The sequence below is a fragment of the Gopherus evgoodei genome, unplaced genomic scaffold (genome assembly GCF_007399415.2).
Source record: "Gopherus evgoodei ecotype Sinaloan lineage unplaced genomic scaffold, rGopEvg1_v1.p scaffold_102_arrow_ctg1, whole genome shotgun sequence".
Lineage (NCBI taxonomy): Eukaryota > Metazoa > Chordata > Testudines > Testudinidae > Gopherus > Gopherus evgoodei.
The window spans coordinates 77,467-89,145 of record NW_022059765.1 but is presented as its reverse complement, the minus strand read 5'-3'; the positions used below and the strand labels follow the sequence as shown (position 1 = coordinate 89,145).

The window sequence follows — 11,679 nt, the reverse complement described above, 5'->3', positions numbered from 1 at the left end:
GATGCTTTTAGTCTTCACCCCTCCTTTATAGACAACCATCTCCCCTTTGGTACAATGACAGATCAAACAATAATGCTTCTTGCAAACAAAAACCTTCTCAGAAACTCAGACAACCCTCTCTCCTCCCCATCCCCGGCTTTAAATAAAATGTCTAAAGCTCAGATTTCTAAAAAAAAAAATTCTCTAGTTCTGTATTTCTTAGTTTTTATCTCAAAAGGTAACATCCTCATAATCTCCCCCAAACACCCTGGGACCTCCTCAAATTATAAAAATACCCCATTTCTCAGCAAGGTCACGACAGTGACCCACAGCTAGAATGTCTAGGGCAAGCTGTCGTGAAGAAGGCAACTCAAACATTTTCTCCCTGCTTCCCTTGGCAAGGTCTGACTGGGAAAAGAAAATTCCCCAAACTGAAAATTTTCTGCTGAAAAACCAGTACTAGTCTGTTTGAGGACTTTGATTTGAATGTATTATTGTTATTCGCTTCTGATTTATCTCATTTAAGCCTTTGTCCTCCAGATGTGTTTCCAGCTGTTGAGTTGTGGGGGAGAGAGGCCAATGCATAATGTCTCTACTTCCCTTTCATAGTTTCTTCCAACTTGCTAGAAAGTACCTTTGCTACAACATGAGTCAAGCACTGTCCATTGTCTCTGTGCTGTCTCGGAGAAGTCTGCATTGTACACGGTTCCTGGAATAGTCCTTGAGAGTGTGGATACCTTCAATGGGCCAGCAGCAAGTCTGGCCCTTCCATTTTTGCACCTGAAAGGCTGGTGGTGGGCATTTCCCAACCTCATAATATATTTCTGTAATGCACACAGAGCAAACTTCATAACTTCCCAAACCAATGTGAGCCCACAGAATGCAAGAAGACATTAATGTTCAATAGATGAACAGTTCAAGATTTTTAAAATGATCCCTCACCAGGCAGACTTTGTTCAAAACGTATCATCACTATATGAGAGTGGTGAATATGGGGCTTGCAGGGTGCTGCTTTAAGCACAGCGTGCCACACCTGGGCTTACATTGCAATGGGAACGTACCCTTAGAGTCCATCTCTCCCGGGATAAAGATGGCAGCAGGGCTGGCCTGGGTCATCTGACTTGGGCTCATTATGCTAAGGCTGAGAGGCTAAAAACTGTGGTGCAGATATTTGTGTTCACACTGAAGCCTGGGTTCAGAAACCATCACCCCTCGTGGAGTCTCAGAGGTTGGGCTCAAGTCCATATGTCTGCACTGTAATTTTATAGTCTTGCAGTCCCAGCCCCATAAGCCTGAGTCAGCTGACCCTGGCTTTGAGACAGGTGCCCTGGGTGTGTTAATCACAGTGTAGACATAATGTTAGGGTATGTCTCCAGTGCAATGAAACATCCAGGGCAGGCCTGGGTTGGAGTAATCAGAGCAATGTGGCTTGGGCTGTAAAGTTGCAGTGTGCGTGTCTCGGCTCAGGCTCAGTACCCTGCTCTAGGAGCCCAGAAGGTTGGGAGGGAGTTTAGCAAGTGGAAATGGTAAAACTGCAGTGAAGTCTTACCCTGGACTCATGGCAGTTCTCCATTGGTCTGTCTGCTTTTGGGGCAGGGATAATAACTGTCAGGGGTGCTTTATTGAATGGCTTTTGGGGCACCTGCTCTTGGCTGCTGTCAGAAGACAAGATTCAGAGCTAGATGGTCCTTTGGTCTAGCCCAGTGTGGTTTTTCTTATGGTTTAAATTACACTCCAGGCACTGATATCAGAGTTACTGAACATTTAGGAGTTAGCAGCTGGTAGGTTGTGGATGACCCGCTAGGGCTGGGTCAGGTCTGGGCTCTCACACCAAATGCTCTTTGTGGCTGCCAGAATCTGTGGGTGGCTCATTTAGGTTACACTGAGTGTTAAGTCCTGCTTTGTGCACCGTGTATGAGAATGAAAATCCTAAACCGCCCTTTGAAATAACGAATGCAGCAGGACGTGTTATTGTCCCTGCCCCAAAGCAAACAGACCAATGGAGAAATGCCATTGAGTCCAGGGTAATACTTCATTGCGGTTTTACCTTTTTTGCTTGCTAAACTCCCTCCCAACTTTGAGGGGGCCCAGAGCCCAGTATTGAGCCTGAGCTGAAATATCTACAGTGCAAATTTACCACCCCACAGCCAAAGCCTCGGGATCCTGAGCTGGCATGGGGCAGCCTTGGGTGTTTCATTGCAGTCTGGACATAGCATAGCATTATGTCTACATTGACATAAACATACCCAAGTCACTATTCTCAAACCCTGGGTCAGTTGATTCAGGCTTGTGGGGCTTGTGCTGCAGAGTTATAAAATTACAGTGTAGACACTTGGGCTTGAGCCCAGACTCCAAGACCCCATGAGGGGTGAGGGTCTCCGAGCCTGAGCTCCAGTCTGAGCCCAAATGTATGCACTGCAGTTTTTAGCCTCACAACCTGAGCCCCAGAAGTCAAAGTCAGATGATCCAGGCCAGTCAGGCCACAGGGCTTTTATCACAGTATAGATCCCCTTTCAGAATATGTCTACATTGCAATGTAAGCCCAGGGTTAGCAGAAGTCATGTCGGCAGCCCCAACTCATAAACCTAAACTACAAGGAAAAGACCCACCCCCAAATAAGCTGGGCAATGTCCTTCTCTCTATGGTTCGTAAGTCCAGCAGCCAAAAGTCCTTTAACATGAGCCAACCCTGCTCTTCACCCCACTCACAGCTGTTGTCCTTAGTTAGTGCAAGCCCAGAGGTGCCTCTGTAGAGTTCACCTGCCATCCTGGGTGGAAAAGGGGGAAAATAAGAAGGCACTGTACTCACTATGTTGTCCAGGGACTCACTCATCCCTTCACTGCTACCCTGTCCTAACATTGATCTAACCCCTAAATTTTAGTATTAGGACCCAGGGCCCAGCACACTTGGCTTTGGAACCCCTGTCCCATGCCTAGCGAGTGCTACTGAATTGAGGGTGAGTTCCTCAATCGGGGTCTGCCAAGCACAGTTGGGCTGCCCTCAATTCACACAACAAGGATAACAACCCTTTATTTCTCTTGCCCCAATAACAAGGAGACTGGGAATCCAACACCAGGCAAAAGTGATCATTTTGGCAAGCAATCCAACATATTTCCAACATACTGTAAAATCCACATGCAAACTCATACACGAAAACTTGCAAGAAAATCTTCCTGAGGGACTCTGAGGCACCCGCTGCTCGAGGGAAGGAGGGAGCCACGGGTTGAGATTGAGGAGTAGTATAAGGAGGAGGGAGCTGTGGGTTGGGATTGAGGGGCACTGGGAATAGGAGAGGGCTGTGGATTGGGACAGAGGAGAAAGGTGAAGAGGAGTAGGCTCTGGTTGGGAGTGAGGAGCAGTGTGCATAGGAGGGACAGAGGGTTGGGATTGAGGGGCACTGGGAAAAGAAGGGACATGGGTTTGGGCTGTAGAGCATCCTCATTTGGGAATCCAGCAGGAAAGGGGAAGGCAGCAGGTGATTCTAGTTCCTTAGGGATATTCTGTGTGTTTGTATGTGTGTGTGTGCAGGGAAAGAACATGCTATATGCCCAGAGGCCTTTATTCCTCCAGGCTGCAAGGACAGAGGGGCTGTCAGGAAGTTGCCCCTTCAAACCCACACACAAAAAGGGCTTTTTGAGGAAAGGGAAAATCAAAGAGGTCTCTAGGAAGACAGTGTAAGATCCTTAGGAGTAGTTTATCACCTGACCAGGGACTTGAACCCTGGGCCCTCAGATTAAAAGTCTGATGCTCTGCCAACTGAGCTAGCCAGGCTCACAAAGGTAAGGAGCAAGTTGGTGCAGAGGAGAAACTAGTGAAGAAAACAAGAGCAGGAAACAATAGGGGAAAACCTGCTGCTCTGTGTGGCCTGGTCAACACTACAAGTTCATATCGAATTTAGCAGCATTAAATCGCATTAACCCTGCACCCGTCCACAAAACGAAGCCCTTTCTATCAATATAAAGGGCTCTTAGTACCAATATATGTAATCCTCCCTGACGAGGGGAGTAGCGCTGAAATCAGTATTGCCATGTTGGATTAGGGTTAGTGTGGCCGCAATTAGATGGTATTGGCCTCCAGGCGCTATCCCATAGTTCACCATTGTGACCGCTCTGGACAGCAATCTGAACTTGGATGCACTGGCCAGATACACAGGAAAAGCCCCGCAAACTTTTGAATTTAATTTCCTGTTTGCCCAGCGTGGAGCGCCGATCAGCACAGGTGGCCATGCAGTCCCAGAATCAAAAAAGAACTCCAGCATGGACCGTATGAGAGATACTGAAGCTGATCTCTCTATGGGGAGATGAATCTGTTCTATCAGAACTCCGTTTCAAAAGACGAAATGCCAAAACATTTGAAAAAATCTCCAAGGCTATGAAGGACAGAGGCCGCAGTAGGGACTCAACACAGTGCTGAAACTTAAGGAGCTGAGACAAGCGTACCAGAAAGCCAAAAAATGAAATGAACGCTCAGAGAGGGAGAGGCAACTGACGACTGTAGCTATCCCACAGTTCCCACACTCTCTGAAAACCATTTGAATTCTTGGCTGAGTTCCCAAAGCCTGAAGGGTCAAAAACACTGTTGCAGGTGGTTCAGGGTATATGTTGTTCCGCCTCCTCCCCCCGTGAAAGCAAACAAAAAAAATTGTTTCTCCTCTTTTTTCAGTGTCACTGTATGTCTATTGAATGCTGCTGGCAGACGTGGTGCTGCAGTGCTACACAGCAGCATCCCCTTCCCTTCCCTTGCGGACGGCAGATGGTACAGTATTACTGATATCCGTCATTGTCATCCCGTGAGTGTTCCTGACCGGCCTCGGTGAGGTCGGCCGGGGGTGCCTGGGCAAAAATGAGAATGACTCCCAGGTCATTCTCTTCTTTAAGCTTTGTCTACTGGAGATTCAGTCCTGCCTGGAATATCATAGCAGCTGGAGGCTGCCCTCCCCTCCCCGCTTTGAGCTCTGCTTGCAGAGGCAATAAAGTCAGTGTTGTTTCAAATTCATGCATTCTTTATTACTTCATCACACAAATGGGGGGACACTGCAACGGTAGCCCAGGAGGGTTGGAGGAGAAGGGAAGCTACGGGTGCGGTTGATGCAGGGGCACCCACTAGAATGGCATGCAGCTCATCATTTCTGCAGGATGTCTGGGGCTCTGACTGGAGGCGGCCATTGGCCTCTCTAGCTGTTTAGTAGACTTGCCTGATAGTCTAGACAGGACTGACTCTCCTTTTAGACAAAACTTAAGGAAGGGAATGACCCGGGGAGTTATTCCCATTTGTGTCCATGCGCCCCCGGCCGACCTCACCGAGGCCAGCCAGGAGCACCCATGACAGCAGCAGATGGTACAGTATAGCTGGTAACTGTCATTGTCAACTTGCAAAGTAGCAGATGGGACAGTATGGCTGGTAATCATCTTTGCTAACTTGCAAAAGGCAAGAGGATGGTGCTGTGTAGCACTGCAGTACCGCGTCTGTCAGCACCATCCAGTAGACATAGGGTGACAGTGAAAAAAGGCTGAACGGGCTCCATGATTGCCATGCTATGGCGTCTGCCTGGGCAATCCAGGGAAAAAGGCGTGAAATGATTGTCTGCCGTTGCTTTCACGGAGGGAGGAGTGAGTGACGACATTTACCCAGAATCACCCACGACACTGTTTTTGCCTCATCAGGCATTGGGATCTCAACCCAGAATTCCAATGGGCGGAGGAGACTGTGGGAACTATGGGATAGCTATGGGATAGCTACCCACAGTGCAACGCTCCGGAAATCGACACCAGCCTTGGTACATGGACGCACACTGCCGAATTAATGTGCTTAGTGTGTCCGCGTGCACTCGACTTTATACAGTCTGTTTCCAAAAACTGGTTTCTGTAAAATCGGAATAATCCCCTAGTGTAGACATACCCTGTGATTAACAACTTTGGTGGCTAATTGAAAGGCTGATGGTTCAAACTCAAGTGAAGATGGAGGTGTTTTTTTTTAGTGATGAGAATCCAGTACATTTTAACAGGCCAAAAATCTCCTCAATGTTGGTCTAACCTCATTGGACAAGCACATGTAGCACTTTTACCAGATGTGTTGGTGGTGTAGTGGTAAGCATAGCTGCTTTCTAAGCAGTTGATTTGGGTTCAATTCCCAGGGAATGCAATGATGTGATATTTTTCTCCCCTGGGAATTGGTTTAATTTCAGTCACATTGTATCAGTTTATCAATGGAATGAGAGAATCAATGTCCTGCAGATCATTCAAAACACAATGGAGGAAGAAAGGGGTGGGAGTATACAATAAGCTGTTGGAGTTATCCTGGTATTACCCCAACCCCCTCCCCCAGCACAGAGCCAGCACCCCGCACCCAAATTTCCTCCCATAGCTTTGCTTGCCTTCCTTTCACCCAGAACCATCCTTCTTCTCCTGGGATGCAAGTAGCCATCCCTGGGAAGCCAAGAGGCAGGCACAGAATTCTACCTCCCGGGAGCCAACTGCACCTCCCTAAGCTTTGCAGAACAAATGGTGGCGCTCTACTAACCCCACTTAGCCGCACTGAGGCGCTTAGCTTCTGCCCTGCCTTCCTCAGCTCAACTTTCCTCTTTTGCCCCATTCCTGCCTCACTTCCTCCTTTGGCAAGTCACACAAAGGAGGCCAGCAGGAAGAGCCGGCCTCCGTAGGCCAAACTCCAAGGGCAGAGGAAGCCAAGACACAAGGCTTCAAAAGGTGACTGGCCAAGATCCTCTAGCTTTCCCCTGCTGATGCCAAGGCTTTTTCCTCAGCTCATTTCACCACCCTCTGCCATGCAGGGGTTAGGGTTATCGCAGGTGTTACCCAAAATTGGGCCAGCTAGTAAGCGTAGGGAGGACTAATGACCCACCAGAGTCTGGCAGATAGCAACACATTTATTATACTGATAGCTAAGCTCAAAATAAGCGGGGGAGGAGGGGGTCACACTCACACTCGCATACTGATGGTACCAGGACAGGCACAGCACTGGAGATGTCAGGATTCTGCAAGGTAAGTGTCTCACAGCACAGCTATGGACGGTGCGATGAAGGTAAGTCTTCCTGAGGCTCAATGAAATACAACGCAGAGAACCACTGGCCAGGCGGTCCGGGCAAAGGGCATTCACTGGAGGTACAAGCTTGTGAGTGCTCTCCTGAGCACATGGCCCCTTCCCCTTTTAAGGGCCTACACCTCATGGCCTGCGACTAGAGAAGACTTGGCTGCATCTGGTAGGTCACACTCCACCTTGGGCAGTGTCCATGCTCTGGGTGTGTGAGTGCTGCCTAATTAGAGTCCCAGACACCTTGTCTACCTGGGAGCTCTTCTGCTCTTCAACCAGAACATTCATCCCATGAGCAGTCCAGGAGGGAGCGGGAGGGGAAAAGCCACTTCACAGGCATTCAGAGAGGGAGAGGAGACAAAAGTGGGAACAGGGAAAGTATAAGAGACCTTTTGAGCATAAAAATCACTGCTGCTCCTACAACAGCAGGGGCTGGGAAAATTAAGCCCTTATGTTTTTGCCTGGTTCTGAACCAGGACCCTTCTCCATGTTAGACAAATGTGATAACCACTACACTACAGAATCCCTGCTGCAGTACTTTGCCCCTCCCTTCATAAGAATATAAGAATGGCCATACTGAGTCAAACCAAAGGTCCATCCAACCCCACATCCTATCTGCCAACAGTGGCCAATACCAGGTGCCCCAGAGGGACTGAACCTAACAGGTAATGATCAAGTGATCTCTCTCCTGCCATCCATCTCCACCCTCCGACAAACAGAGGCTAGGAATACCATTCCTTACCCATCCTGGCTAATAGCCATTCATGGACTTAACCTCCATTAATTTATCTGGAAAAAGAAAGAGGAGTACTTGTGGCACCTTAGAGACTAACAAATTTATTTGAGCATCAGCTTTTGTGGGCTAAAACTCACTTCATCGGATGCATGCAGTGGAAAATACAGCAGGAAGATATATATAGAGAGATACACGGAAAACATGAAAAAATGGGTGTTGCCATACACACTATAAAGAGAATGAGCAGATAAGGTGAGCTATTATCAGCAGGAGAAAAAACCTTTTGTACTTATAATCAGGATGGCTCATTTCCAACAGTTGACAAGAGGGTATGAGTAACAGTAGGGGAACAAATAAACATGGGGAAATAGTTTGACTTTGCGTAATGACCCATCCACACCAAGTCTTTATTCAAGCCTAATTTAATGGTGTCCAGTTTGCAATTTAATTCCAATTCAGTAGTCTCTCACTGGAATCTGTTTTTGAAGGTTATTTGTTGTAATATAGAGACTTTTAGGTCTATCATCAAGTGACCAGGGAGATTGAAGTGTTCTCCGACTGGTTTTTGAATGTTATAATTCTTGACATGTGATTTGTGTCCATTTATTCTTTTACGTAGAGACTGTCTGGTTTGGCCAATGTACATGGCAGAGGGGCACTGCTGGCACATAATAGCATATATCACATTGGTAGATGTGCAGGTGAATGAGCCTCTGATAGTGTGGCTGATGTGATTAGGTCCTATGATGGTGTCCCCTGAATAGATATGTGGACAGAGTTGTCAACAGGCTTTGTTGCAAGGATAGGTTCTTGGGTTAGTGTTTTTGTTGTGTGGTTGCTGGTAAGTATTTGCTTCAGGTTGGGGGTCTGTCTGTAAGCAAGGACTGGCCTGTCTCCCAAGATCTGTGAGAGTGAGGGATCGTCCTTCAGGGTAGCTTGTAGATCGTTGATGATACGCTGCAGAGGTTTTAGTTGGGGGCTGAAGGTGACGGCTAGTGGCGTTCTCTTTCTTTGTTGGGCCTGTCCTGTAGTAATGACTTCTGGGTACTCTTCTGACTTTGTCAATCTGTTTCTTCACTTCAGCAGGTGGGTACTGTAGTTGTAAGAACACTAATAGAGATCTTGTATGTGTTTGTCTCTGTCTGAGGGGTTGGAGCAAATGCGGTTGTATCTTAGAGCTTGGTTGTAGACAATGGATCGTCTGGTGTGGTCTGGATGGAAGCTGGAGGCATGTAGGTAAGTAGAGTGGTCAGTAGGTTTCCAGTATAGGGTGGTGTTTATGTGACCATCGCTTATTAGCGCTGTAGTGTCCAGGAAGTGGATCTCTTGTGTGGACTGGTCCAGGCTGAGATTGATGGTGGGATGGAAACTGTTTAAATCACGGTGGAATTCCTCAAGATCTTCTTTTCCGCGGGTCCAGATGATGAAGATGTCATCAGTGTAGCGCAAGTAGAGTAGGGGAGTTAGGGGATGAGAGCTGAGGAAGCGTTGTTCTAAGTCATCCATAAAAATGTTGGCATACTGTGGGGCCATGTGAGTACCCACCTCAGTGCCACTGACTTGAAGGTATACTTTGTCCCCAAATGTGAAATAGTTGTGGGTGAGGACAAAGTTACAAAGTTCAGCCACCAAGTTTGCCGTGACATTATTGGGGATACTATTCCTGACGGCTTGTAATCCATCTTTGTTGGTGTAGAGGGCTTCTATCTCTATAGTGGCCAAGATGGTGTTTTCTGGAATATCACCAATGGACTGTAGTTTCCTCAGGAAATCAGTGGTGTCTCAAAGATAGCTAGGAGTGCTGGTAATGTACGGCCTGAGGAGGGAGTTTACATAGCCAAACAATCCTGCTGTCAGAGTACCAAAGCCTGAGATGATGGAGCATCCAGGATTTCCAGGTTTATGGATCTTGGGTAGATGATAGAATACCCCTGGTTGGAGTTCTAGGAGTGTGTCTGTGCAGATTTGTTCTTGTGCTTTTTCAGGGAGTTTCTTGAGCAGATGGTGTTGTTTCTTTTGGTAACTCTCAGTGGGATCAGAGGGTAATGGCTTGTAGAATGTTATGTTAGAGAGCCGCCTAGCAGCCTCTCCTTCATATTCCAACCTATTCATGATGACGACAGCACCTCCTTTGTCAGCCTTTTTTATTATGATGTCAGAGTTGTTTCTTAAATAAATTTGTTAGTCTCTAAGGTGCCACAAGTACTCCTCATTCTTTTTGCTGATACAGACTAACATGGCTTCCATTCTGAAACCTATTAATTTATGTAGTTCTCTTTTACACCCTGTTATAGCCCTAGCCTTCACGACCCTCTCAGGCAAGGAGTTCCACATGTTGACTGTGTCTGCCTGAAGAAGAATTTCCTTGTATTTGTTTTAAACCTGCTGCCTGTTAATTTCATTTGGTGGCCCCTGGGTCTTATATTATGGGATCAAGTAAATAACTTTTCCTTATTCACTTTCTCCACACCACTCATGATTTTATATACCTTTATCATATCCCCTCTTAGTCTTCTCTTTTCCAAGCTAAAAAGTTCTAGTCTGTTTAATCTCTCCGCATATGGGACCCATTCCAAACCCCTAATCATTTTAGTTGCCCTTCTCTGAACCTTTTCTAATGCCAGTATATCTTTTTTGAAATGAGGAGACCACATCTGTACTCAGTATTCAAGATGTGGGTGTACCATGGATTTATATAAAAGCAGTAAGATATTCTCTATCTTATTCTCCTTTTTTAAATGATTCCTAACATCCTGTTTGCTTTTTTGACTGCTGCTGCACACTGCGTGGTCGTCTTCAGAGAACTATCCATGATGACTCCAAGATCTCTATCCTGATTAGTTGCAGCTAAATTAGCCCCCATCATATTGTATGTTGGTTGGGGGTATTTTTTCAGATGTGCATTACTTTACATTTATCCACATTAAATTTCATTCGCTATTTTGTTGCCCAGCCACAGTTTTGTGAGACCTCTCTAAAGTTCTTCACTGTCTGCTTTGGTCTTAACTATCTTGAGCAGTTTAGTATCATCTGCAAATTTGCCACCTCACTGTTTACCCCTTTCTCCAGATCATTTATGAATAAGTTGAATAGGATTGGTCCTAGGACTGACCATTGGGGAACACTACTAGTTACCCCTCTCCATTCTGAACACACCGATGGGCGAACCTGGAGAGAGAGGTGGCAGCCCTTCGATAGGTCAGCTGGTAGAGCAAAGGACTGGAGCCGGCACTCAGGAAGTCATCCTGACGTAGCCCTTCTGACTCTAGCTTGAAGGAGAGCTTCTTTTTCTTCCCCTTGCTGACAAAGAGCAAAAGAAAGAAAGGTCAGGTGGGCCAACTTGGTGCACAAGTCCATGCTGTCTTTTCTTGCTTGGGACCCTGAAATGAGGGACTTATGATGAGTAAGGGCACTGCTGTGCTTCCAGAGAAAAGCCCACCGCTGCGCACAAAGAGCATGCCAAAGCACAGGAGTGAACCAGGGACCTCTAGATTGACAGTCTAACACTCTCCCAACTGAGCTAAGTCAGCACCCTAAGGGCACTTTTTGGGCCTGCTGCTTCTCTGTCTGGGATGTTTTTGTCAGCCCTGGCACACAAAAAGGGCATAACTGCGAGCGCCCACTAAGGCGAGATCAATTTTTGCCTGCCTTACTCAGCTTGACTTGCTTCCTCACCCCATTCCTGCCTTAGATCCTGGGTTACCTGGTGGCTGAAGATGGTCCATTGTCTCAAGCGGTGCCAGAGCCTGACACAGTGCCTGTGGGCAGCCTTTGCTCTGCACATGCTGGTCGTGCACATTTGCAAATACTTTAAAGCGCCTGTCAGTAAGTTCTGGGGACAGTTGCTCACCTTCAGAGGAAGCTCCCTAAAATTGGCTTATCACATCCAGTGGTACATTGACCTCTGTTCAGATTGA

The 11,679-nt window shown here is 47.0% G+C and overlaps 1 non-coding gene across 1 annotated transcript; it reads right to left on the bottom strand.

Moving 5' to 3' along the window:
* Nucleotides 1-3,677: 3,677 nt before the first annotated feature.
* Nucleotides 3,678-3,750, bottom strand: TRNAK-UUU. The gene has a single exon. It is a non-coding gene; the product is annotated as a tRNA-Lys (tRNA).
* Between the last annotated feature and the right edge of the window lie 7,929 nt (nt 3,751-11,679).